The following is a 10,077-nucleotide window of genomic DNA, read 5'->3' as shown; positions in this document are numbered from 1 at the left end:
CGGCCCCGGCCCGCCCGCAGCCCGCCCGGCAGCGCCGGCCCCGGGGGCGGCCGCGGGGCCTGTGCGGAGCGCCGCCGTCCTGCGGAGGCCGGGCACCGCGCGCCTACGGGCGGCCGCCGCTCGCCTCGGGGCGTTCGGAGCCGCGGGCCGGCCGCCGTGCGGGGAGAGCCGTGCGTGCCTCCGAATGGCTCCGCTCCCGCGTAGAGCGCCGCTCCACGGCCCTCCGCCCAGGGAGGAGTGTTGGCCCCCGCGCTTCCCTTTGCCGCAGCGGGGGCAGTCCCGGGCCGGGTGCTCAGAAGCCGGCGTCGCTTCAGCTCTTGGTTTGAGGCAGGTTCTGCGAACCGCCTTTGCTCTGTGGAGACTGAAGGCGGCTCGCGGAATTGAGCTCGCCCCGCTGCGTGCTGCAAAGGTCCGAGGGGAGGCTGTGTGCATCATCCCGGCTTTGTCCAGAGATTGACGAGGGAAAGGCCTTGAGCATGGTGGGAGATAAGGAATTACTAATTGCAAAAGGTCGTACATAAATACAGAGAGTGGCATCCACACCTATTGTGCATACATGCGTGTCTATACATTCCCTATACATTCTTGCACACATGTTCACGTGAGCAAGCTGTATCCACAAAGCCAAACCAGCTAACTGGAAACTCAGGCTGAATTTTTATGGACTTGAGGTCCACATAGGAAACTGGTGGCACACAGCCAGCAGTGCTGACCACAGGCAGGATGGAGGCAGTCCTACACCAGGTGTGACCAATGTGAGAATCCACCCGGCTGCTGCTCAGTCATCATCACACTGGGGAGAGTCACCTGGGTGCCCTGCAAGTGTCACAAAGCTGGTGGGGAGCTACAGAACAGGGCACAAGCGGGAGCCCCTCCGCCTCTCAAAGCAGCAGCAAAGACTCAGGGGAGAGCAGCAAAGACAACTGAAAACATAGAGCGCCTTTGGTACCTAAGTGACTGCACAGTTTGGGGTCTTTTAGGCTGTAGAGACGGTAGTGGAGAGGAGCAGGGACAGATTGCTCCCTTTCTTTTCTAATGTAAGAACTAGAGAGCATCAAATGAAACTAGCAGGTGGCGGGTTAAAAGCGGATAGGAGGAGGAGGCTCTCAGCAGTTATTTGAACAGTGGTATTTCCTGCTTTAAGGCTCTGAGAGGTCACAGGGCATCAAAAAGCACCCCAGCATGCTCACAGAAGGAAAAAACACAAGGTGCTATTAAATGTAAAGACTGCATCAAGCTGCCCCCTAAGCAAGAGATTTCTAAAGGCTGGAAGCTCTTTTGTGGCTGCAACACTATCCATAGATCTTTGCATCTCCATCTCAGCTGAATGTGTTTTCTTAACGTGTTTTGCTTCAAGCACTTAGTTATAGGTGTTGCAAAGGGCCCAACCAAGAATGCCCTCAGTCTGCCCAGCGCTGCTCGGACAGCTCACTCTGCAGATGGAAAGGCCGGCCAGGCTGGTTTTGCAGTGCTCTATGGCTGCTAGCATTTTCAGTGCACACTCTTAATTTGTTTGCTGAATGAGTGAGCTATGAAAGTCCATAGTTGATGTATCAGCAGATGCCACGGGAAGAATGCTTACAATCACACTAATTTAATCTCACATTTAGAGGACAACGTATTCACACAGTGGGCAGGCTGTGAACAACACTCATGGCTTTTGGTCACAGAAAACACAGTTGCCTTCCTGGAGGAACAATAACCAGTAAAATTTTCAGCTCTCTCTTTCCATTTGTTCCCGCTGCCTTCCTCTGATCTCCATGGGGCTCACTCAAAGGCATTAACAAAGACATTCCTCTCCATGTCTTCTGCAATGAGAAGTTCACAGGATGTACTAGAAGTTAAATCTTCTGCTGTGATACTTTCACAATGTTGAAAGGTAATGGGAGTGCTTTTTGACACGGAGCTTCCAACGATGACTTCATTCTACCCAAAAGCAGAGCTCTTGCTTTCCTGACTTTGCTGTTTCAGACCTGGCAACATTCAAATCAGAAGATTTAACCACAGAGCGTCAAATATTCAGAGCGTTTTCTCTCTAGAATTGCCAAAGTTTGCAGCTTGTGCTATTCATCATCTCCCACAGGGAATCAGTTGATTCCATTAGCACCCTGCCCGCCATTCGCAGATTAACTGTTCTGGCCTGGCCTTGATTTCTATGAGAAGGAAAAAAAATCCTTGAAAATGGGAATCCATGAAGTTCTGGAGGGTAAATAAGCCATCCAGCTTATTTTTGAAGTTTAATAATATTTAGGGAACTGCTCAGTACCACATGCCAGCAACACCACCCCGATGGTATTCACAGCATTCAGAGTGGTTTATTAAGGCATTTCAGTGCAAACTCACCCGTGTGAGACCTCTGCTCTCAGCTGGGTGTCATTGGCCAGCAGCTCTGCCCCTGAGAGCCTGAAAAGGGTGTCTCTGTTACAGAGTGCTCCTCAGCTCTGGTGTTATTTCAGCTGTGCTGATCTGATTGCTAAGAATGTAGATGGTAGGAGCGCTGCTTTGTTGTTGTTGGTAATAATGACATAAAACCATTCCAGGATGGAAAAAAATCTTGTTGCTATTTTAGTATTGTGAAAGGATGTTTCAGGGTGACTTCAGAGCAGGAATGTCTGAATTATCTAAAGAAAGTGCTCTGAGCAAGATATTTTTAATCAACACTGTAAACAAAGTCTTCTCCAGCCAGCAGTGAGTGCAGTTTGCAAAATGTGCCAAAAAAAATGAGCCAAAAAAAAACAAAAAAAAAACAACAAAAAAAAAAAACACCAATGTGAGAATAAAGCTTTTCTTTTGCAGCACAAAGCCTCTAACACTTTCTGTAAAGGTAGGTGCCCTCATTAATTAAGCTGCTGCTTTACCCAGCTGCTAGGGGATTTGCTCAGAGAGAACCCAGGGGCAGAATAATAACCCACAGCAGGAATGACAGAAGCACAGCGTGGCTGAGGTGGGCAGGGCCCTCTGGCCCCTCTGCCCCAATCCTGCTCAGGCAGGGACACCCGGTGCAGGGGCCCAGGCCTCTCAGGGGGCTCTCCCAGTAGGAAGCTCCATGCCAGGGGTGGTGAGCAGAGGGGCATGGGGAATAAACCAGCTGTGGCACCTTCCCAGGGCATCATCTGGGTAGATGAGCCAACATGGACTAACCAACGCCCCACCTCTCATAATTGCCTCCATATTCCTGCTCGCCTCTACTGGGCAGCAGAGCATCAGCACAGGCTGTCACCCCACCAGCCCCTACCCCAGCAGTACAGAGAGAAGATTTTGAAGTTGTCTCAGAGCATTTCTGGCTCAGGCTTCCTCCTGATGGCAAACCAGGCTGTGCTCTGTGCCCACACATCTGTGGGGCTAGGCACAGACAGCCTGAGACTTTCCTATTTGGCACGATCCCTGTCTTACCCTGCAGCACAGACTGGGTGATGGCTGAATACAATCCTGGAAAAAAAGAAGCCAACTGTAAAGAAGCAAAATATAAATGTTTAATTTTAGGCTCTTCTACCTCAAGTAAAAGCGGTCACTGCAAGATACAGAGCCATTTCCAAGACATAGAAACATAGAATCACAGAATGGCTTGGGCTAGAAGGGACCTTAAAGCCCCTCTCAACCCCTGCCATGGGCTGGGTGCCCCCCAACAGCTCAGGCTGCCCAGGGCCCATCCAACCTTGGGCATCTCCAGGGATGGGGCATCCAAAGGTCTGGCTGCACTGCACAAGCCTCACTGCCCTCTGAATAAAGAATTTCCTCCTAATGTCTAGCCTCAGTCTTCCCTCTTGTAATTTAAAGCCTTGCCCTTGCCCTATCACTATCAGAATGTGTACAAAGTCACTCCCCCTCCTGCTTGTAAGCTCCCTTCAAGTACTGGAAGGCCACAAAGTCAGAACCAACTTTGAGGCTGTGGCTGTTTTGGCTTTTCTAATCAGTGTTTAATGATTAACAGACAAGTAAGTGCTGTATAAGGAGTGCTGCCTGCTTTGGAGCTGCCCAGGCTGACCTCCAGAGCTTCAGGACATCTTCAGCACGCCCAGCTTCCCATTCTTCCTTGGCACAAACGGATCCACCTTCTGCGTGTGCTGAAATAGCTGAAGTCAAGCTCATCTACTGCACCTCTGTTGCCAGCCTGCAGAGTCCAGTAAGTTCATCTTCTGAACAGCAGCAGCTGGCTCTGTGAGCTGTTTCTGGAGCGCAGCTCGGCAGTGACTCATCTCTCCTGGAGCCCATCTCACTGCACTTCTCCCTCAACAAGTCATTTCTGTCGCTCTGACCGTTGCCCCTCTCTCGAGTTTGCTCAGCCAACACAGCCCAGGAGAGGCTCTCGAGGCAGGGTGCCAGTGCTGGGCTGATAACCAGCAGTGGCAGCATCGACTTGCAGTCCTCTGTTCCCAGAATTGGCCGCCTGCTGGGGTCCAGCTGGGTTGGGCTCGTGGGGAAGCATTGCAGCAAAGCAGCTGGAGGTACTGAATCCTCATGTATCAACCCCCAGCAGGCTTGCTCTGTATCTGTAACAGAAACAGGTCAAGGGAGGGGAAGGAGGGAAGAGAAAATCTATTGGCTATTAATAGCAAATATGAGTAGCAGCTTTATTTTGAATGCTGTACTTAATCAGTGATGTACAGAAGGCTCACAATGCCCTTTACCTGCTGACTTGCCACATACAGATCAGAGAGAGGCCGACAGATTAAACAAACTTTGCAAAGCAGGGGAGTTTTAAGCAGGCAGAGCTGAACATCCGAACTGAAAAACAACCTGGGGATATTGCTCAGACAGCCTCAGCACCAGCCTGCGTGCAGGGAATTCAGCCTCTCCCCAGCCCCAACTGCCACCATTGGATTTCCTCAATGTTCTTGTTTCGCTCTTTGTCTTTATATCTGTGTGGATGGCAAGTCCCCTGAGATAGCAATCGTCACATTCAGTGTCGCAGTGCCTGATATGAATGTGTCCTGCCGTTGGAGGGACCTGCACTCTTGTGCAGCACTGTGAGAGGTAACACTGCTCTATGCAGTGGTCCTCCAGTAGAGTGTTATGTTTGCCTTTGTGTTTGCAGTACCTCCAAGAAGTAAAAAGCAACAACAAGAAGGTCATCCAGAGCTAGGAGGCAGCAGGGCAGGCTCGCTTTCTTGGCTCTGTAGGTCACAGCTGGCCCCAGGAGCCCAGCTAGACATCACTAATGCTTTAAGTCAGGGGGAGGAATCAGAAATAAATAAATAAAGCTCAGATGCTCGTGGTAATTATTTGCATACTTGCACCTTGCTTTAAAGCACTCCATGCGGGGTGGCAAATCCTCCTTTTAACGAAAGGAGCACTCCGCAGGTATGCATGCTATTGAGCTGCTAAGTAGCAGCAGCCGCCCCAAGGGAAGGTTCAGCAGACAGATAGCTGCAGCTAAGGCAGGCAGCTGCCAGGTGAAAGAAGAGCTCCTCCTTTGCCATGGAGGTAGTTTTATGGGAACGCTGAGTCACCTGCTCCCTGTATAAAGGAGCTGGAGAAACGGTAATTACATATAATTTCCTCGCGTTTCTTTTGCTCTCACTCCATCATTTCACTTTTGGAGTGAATTTGGCTGTTGAGTCAGGAATTTTCTTGCTTGAAAATATTATAGCCTTGTACCTTGGGCTAATAAGTAACAGCCTGATAAGGTGGTAATGGTAATAGTTCTCAATCAGCTTCAAAGCAGGGGTAATCCATCATTCCTTGGTGAGCGAACATTTAGTGCACGTGAAATAGCTGTAAATACTTAGTGGAATTCTGGCAAATAACATTTACACAAAGCTATTAGCTCTGTGGGTGAGGTTCCTGCAGGCTTCCCCTCTCTCCAGTCAGGTATTTGAGATGTTTGTGACGCTCTGCCTGACCTCTCCCTGCCTGTAGCGCTCTGTGGGCTTAGCCTGGTGTTCTATCAGCTGTGCCAGCACCCCTCACCCTCAGGAATCCAGGACTGCTCAAAGCCATGCCATGTTTAGCTCCATCGTTTTCAGCATCACATCACCACCTCTCCAAGCTGCTCCAAAAGCATGTCCTTAATGCTCCAAAAGTGGCCTGGAAATGGGTGCAGCTGTGTTAGCATGGGCCTGCAGTCAGTGCTTTGTATGGTGGCCAAACAAGCAGTCCTCCATCTTAGAAAGGAGGGAAATGGTAAACTCCTCTGCAGCCACGTTATCTTTCAAGTGACAGTGATGAGGATGCAGTTGAAGTCCAGAGGAAAGCCAAGGAGTGAACTAAACATGTGGCTCTCCACACTTTGTACATGTAACCTCAGTGCTGGATGCCCAAAATGGATGGCTCACTGGGACTGTTACCAGCCTGCGTTCCCAAAGCAAGGAGGCACAGGGAATGCCCCATCACTGCCTTCAGCAGCTCCATGCTCGTCTCCAGCTCTGTGGGCAGGAGCATGCAGAACCTGGGGCAGGCTGCACTTGGGGCTCACCCTTCATCATGTGTGGCACGAAAGGAACATAAACAGGAAGCACAAAGCCACAGGAAGTTCGACTACAGAAGTTTCGCTGTTCATAGAAGCATTATTTTTAATACTTCTATCGCTGTGCCTCGTGTCAGGAAAGAGCGTTTGATTTCTCCCCCTGCTCAGAACTTGAGGTGGTGAAATGCTCCCTCCAGGTTATGGATTGTTCCCCAGCTGATTCTCTCCACATTACAGCATGGTGGCACTGAGCTGTGACTGCTTACACCCTTACACTGTGGGTGCTGGGATGATCAGTTTCCCCTAAGTTCTCCAGCTATCTGCTTTCTAGTTTCTCCTTCTCTTGTCTTGGCACACCTCACCTCCAGGATTTCCTCATCCACAGACACAAACTCAGCTCCATCCCCTGCCCCACTGACAGGTGGGCCACTGTCTGCTCCAGACACAATTATCCCATCAAACTAAAAGCCAGGCAATCTCCCTTTATTAGCAAAATCTTCACGTTGATAAAATACTATTTCTGCCTCCATTACCGACCTCTTGCACTTCCTTCCCTGCTCTTTTTCCCACCCTTTCCCCTCCGCTCCATCACGCACCACCAGCTGAACACAGATCAGCACTGGTGGTTTACCTGGAGGTTTTACCGCTGTTATCCAGGGCATTCTCCTGGTTTGAGGGTTTTGCTTCCTGATCACTTGCAGTGACCGTCCTCCCTCCTTATTAATTCTCTGCTCCCTACCCCCTTCCCCCATGTCCCACACCCCTCTTTTGTAAGCCACACTACTTCCTCCTTCTCTTTCCCTGGGAACATTTTCTGAGCGTTTTTCAGCCACTTCCCTTTTTCAGGCTCAACATGCAGCCATAGACAAACGAGCACACAGCATCCTGGTCACACACGGGAGTAACCCCTGCCTCCAACCGCCTGCATTTTAATCTCATCAACAACTACACCAACTATTTATAATCAGCTCTCTGATTACATTCCTAAGGTCAACATCCAGCTCAAAGGACTTGGAGTGGCCCAAGCACTGCTGCAGGTCCTCTCATCCCCAGGGGCTCGCAGAACATGCTCATTCCTATGTGTCACCTCCCTCCTGGTGGCCCACTCTCCACTCCCCTGGCTCACACCAGTGTGGCTCTGTGAGGTGCTGACAAAGGCAGTTCAGCCCCCTGCGCTGGCATGCTGAGCAGATGAAGCCCATGTTCTGGTCTGCACACCTTAAACCCCAGCAAGACCTCCACCAAGCCAATTGTTGATAAAGCAAAGTGGTATCTCCTTTTAGCCAGCTTTCTTGCATGGTGCCATGCAGAAGAGGTGCGGACTGCAGGAAGCTGCTTTCAGCTGAATGGGATAAAAGGGAAGGCAAAACATTCTCACTTTAGCACCGGAAATTGAAAGGGAGAGAAAGAGGAAACGCCTGTGTCTGTTACAAAGGATCTTATAGAAAGAAATTTCTCTGTAAGGTAGCTGTCAACATTTAGTTTTACTTACGTTCTTGTACAGAAGAGTGCTGGTTGTTTCCACTGCTCTTCTTAAAGGTGTTATGGTTAACTAAATAGAACCCGTACATTCTTAATGAGCATGAATTACCACACTGGTACCCTTCATTCACAGGTCCACCATTGCATCAGATCCTCTCAGTCCACCCAGCTAATATCACCATTTTATGCACGTGAGGGAGAACTAGCAACTTCATCCTCCTTTAGAGGGAAGGAGACAACTCAGAACAAGATGACCCATTTCCATATACAATTTGAGTCCAGAAGGACATGATTATATCATCTAGGTTGGTCTTCTCACACCACGTGCTACTGAATTTCACTGACTGAGTCCATATGAAGCTCACCATGTTCAGCAGACATATCACCATCACTGGTCCCAGGGAGTCTTCCCAGCTTTGGTGCAGCAGCGGTGACCTACTGAGCTCAATTCCAAGCCTTGCCTCCAAACGTTAAACAAAATACTTTAGAAGATGAATACTGTGCATCTTTCTTTTGAGGCACTTTAACTATGTGACCAACAACTTCATGACAGAACACAGGGGTAGCAAGAAATCAAACATGATTTGATCAGAAATGCTAGGCCCCACTACAAAATTAGATCTTTAAGATTTGTGGCTTACAAAGCCATTAACAACTGCAAAAGAGTTGCTCCATTCAGGGCTGTTTCAATTTTGTTATTTTGTTTTTGAGTTTGTTTGTTAATGGGAGTTTGGGAGATTGTTCTATCTACGGTGACACCCCGTGGTGGTGAAGAGTAGTTATCCCTGAACCCTTTATCTCACAAAAACAGAGACTCTGCTGTGACTGCCCTGCTGCTTATCCTCACTAACAGGAGGAGATACACCACTGAGAGGAAGTTTCCCATCATAACAAGCATAATTCCTTTCAGGAAATAAGGAGAAAAGTTTCCTATTGTGATGTAATTTATCTCTTACTACCTATATTGTTAATATGTCTAAAAGTGACTCTGTAAGCAGAAAACTAGAACAGGTGACATTCCATTTGAAAATACAAATTGTATATAAAAATACATCTGCCATAGAAAAGATTACAGGGCGCATCCAGATGAAGTGCCACAAGAAGGCCACAGGCTGCATCTTGGAGGCTCAGGATGGGTGCTGGGAACGCTCTGGGGGCTCTTCTTGGGTAGGTAATACAGCACGGTACAGAACATGATACTGCCCAGGAAGGTCATTTCATCCTTGGAGGCTTTCAGGATTTGGCTAAAGGAAACTGCTGCTGGGTGCTGCAGCGCTGGCGATGGGGCTGCTTTGAGTGGGACGCTGGAAATGCCCTCCAGAGGCTCCCTCCAAACACCACTTCTACAAATGAGCCAGCAGCTACCAAGAAGACAGCCTTATCAGGTCCCTAAGGCGCCTGGTACTGCTCCAAAAGCACTGGTGTCAGACACCTACAAGACAGAGACACATACATGGCCATAGCTGGAACTGACACGTTGAGTATCAAGGGTGTGAGTTCTGTTCTACGCGTAGCACAAGGGCAGACTCTTTAGAAGGACTTGTTGGCATCAATGTTTAACTCACCTATTTTTATTTATTTTTTTTCTTTTAATAAAGGTAGATTTGAAAATATACACTCCCAATGGTTGATGCAGGAGAGGCCAAAGTAACTGCACTGAATATAAGGATTTGCTTTGCCAGAACAGAGTTCTTGACCTGCTATAATAGACCAAGCACAACAAATTGCCTATCCAGTTTCAACCTGGGTCTTGATTCTCTTTGATCTTCCATTGCATAGCAAATGCATTAAAAAAAAAAAAAAAAAAAAAAAAAAAAAACCACACTGAATATTTCAGTTTTCCTGGTTGAATTTTTTCCTCCCCAGTTTTTCTAGAGAAAACAAATATCATTTCACCTCTCCTGTGTCATCTTTGTTAGTTTCCTCACAGATTTATGGCAGGTTTGTGGTTCTGGTTGGCTTTTCAAATCAGCTAAAAACTAAGGTCAGCCTTCTTAAAAGCCTTTTCAGATACTATTTACACCAATGATCTAGGTAGCTGTGAGAATATCTCTGTTTAGTTGAAAACACAAGCACTTGTTTTCCAATGTCAGCTTAAGAACTGCAACATTTGGTATGAATGCCTGCTCCAGAAGAAGATTCCAGTGAAGAGCTTCCAGAAAACAAAGGAACAAAAACCACAACAAAAC

This window comes from Lagopus leucura, unplaced genomic scaffold (genome assembly GCF_019238085.1).
Source record: "Lagopus leucura isolate 7727_CA_CO unplaced genomic scaffold, USGS_WTPT01 Super-Scaffold_100004, whole genome shotgun sequence".
Taxonomy (NCBI): domain Eukaryota; kingdom Metazoa; phylum Chordata; class Aves; order Galliformes; family Phasianidae; genus Lagopus; species Lagopus leucura.
The sequence above is the reverse complement of the archived record's forward strand: the minus strand, read 5'-3'. Positions refer to the sequence as shown.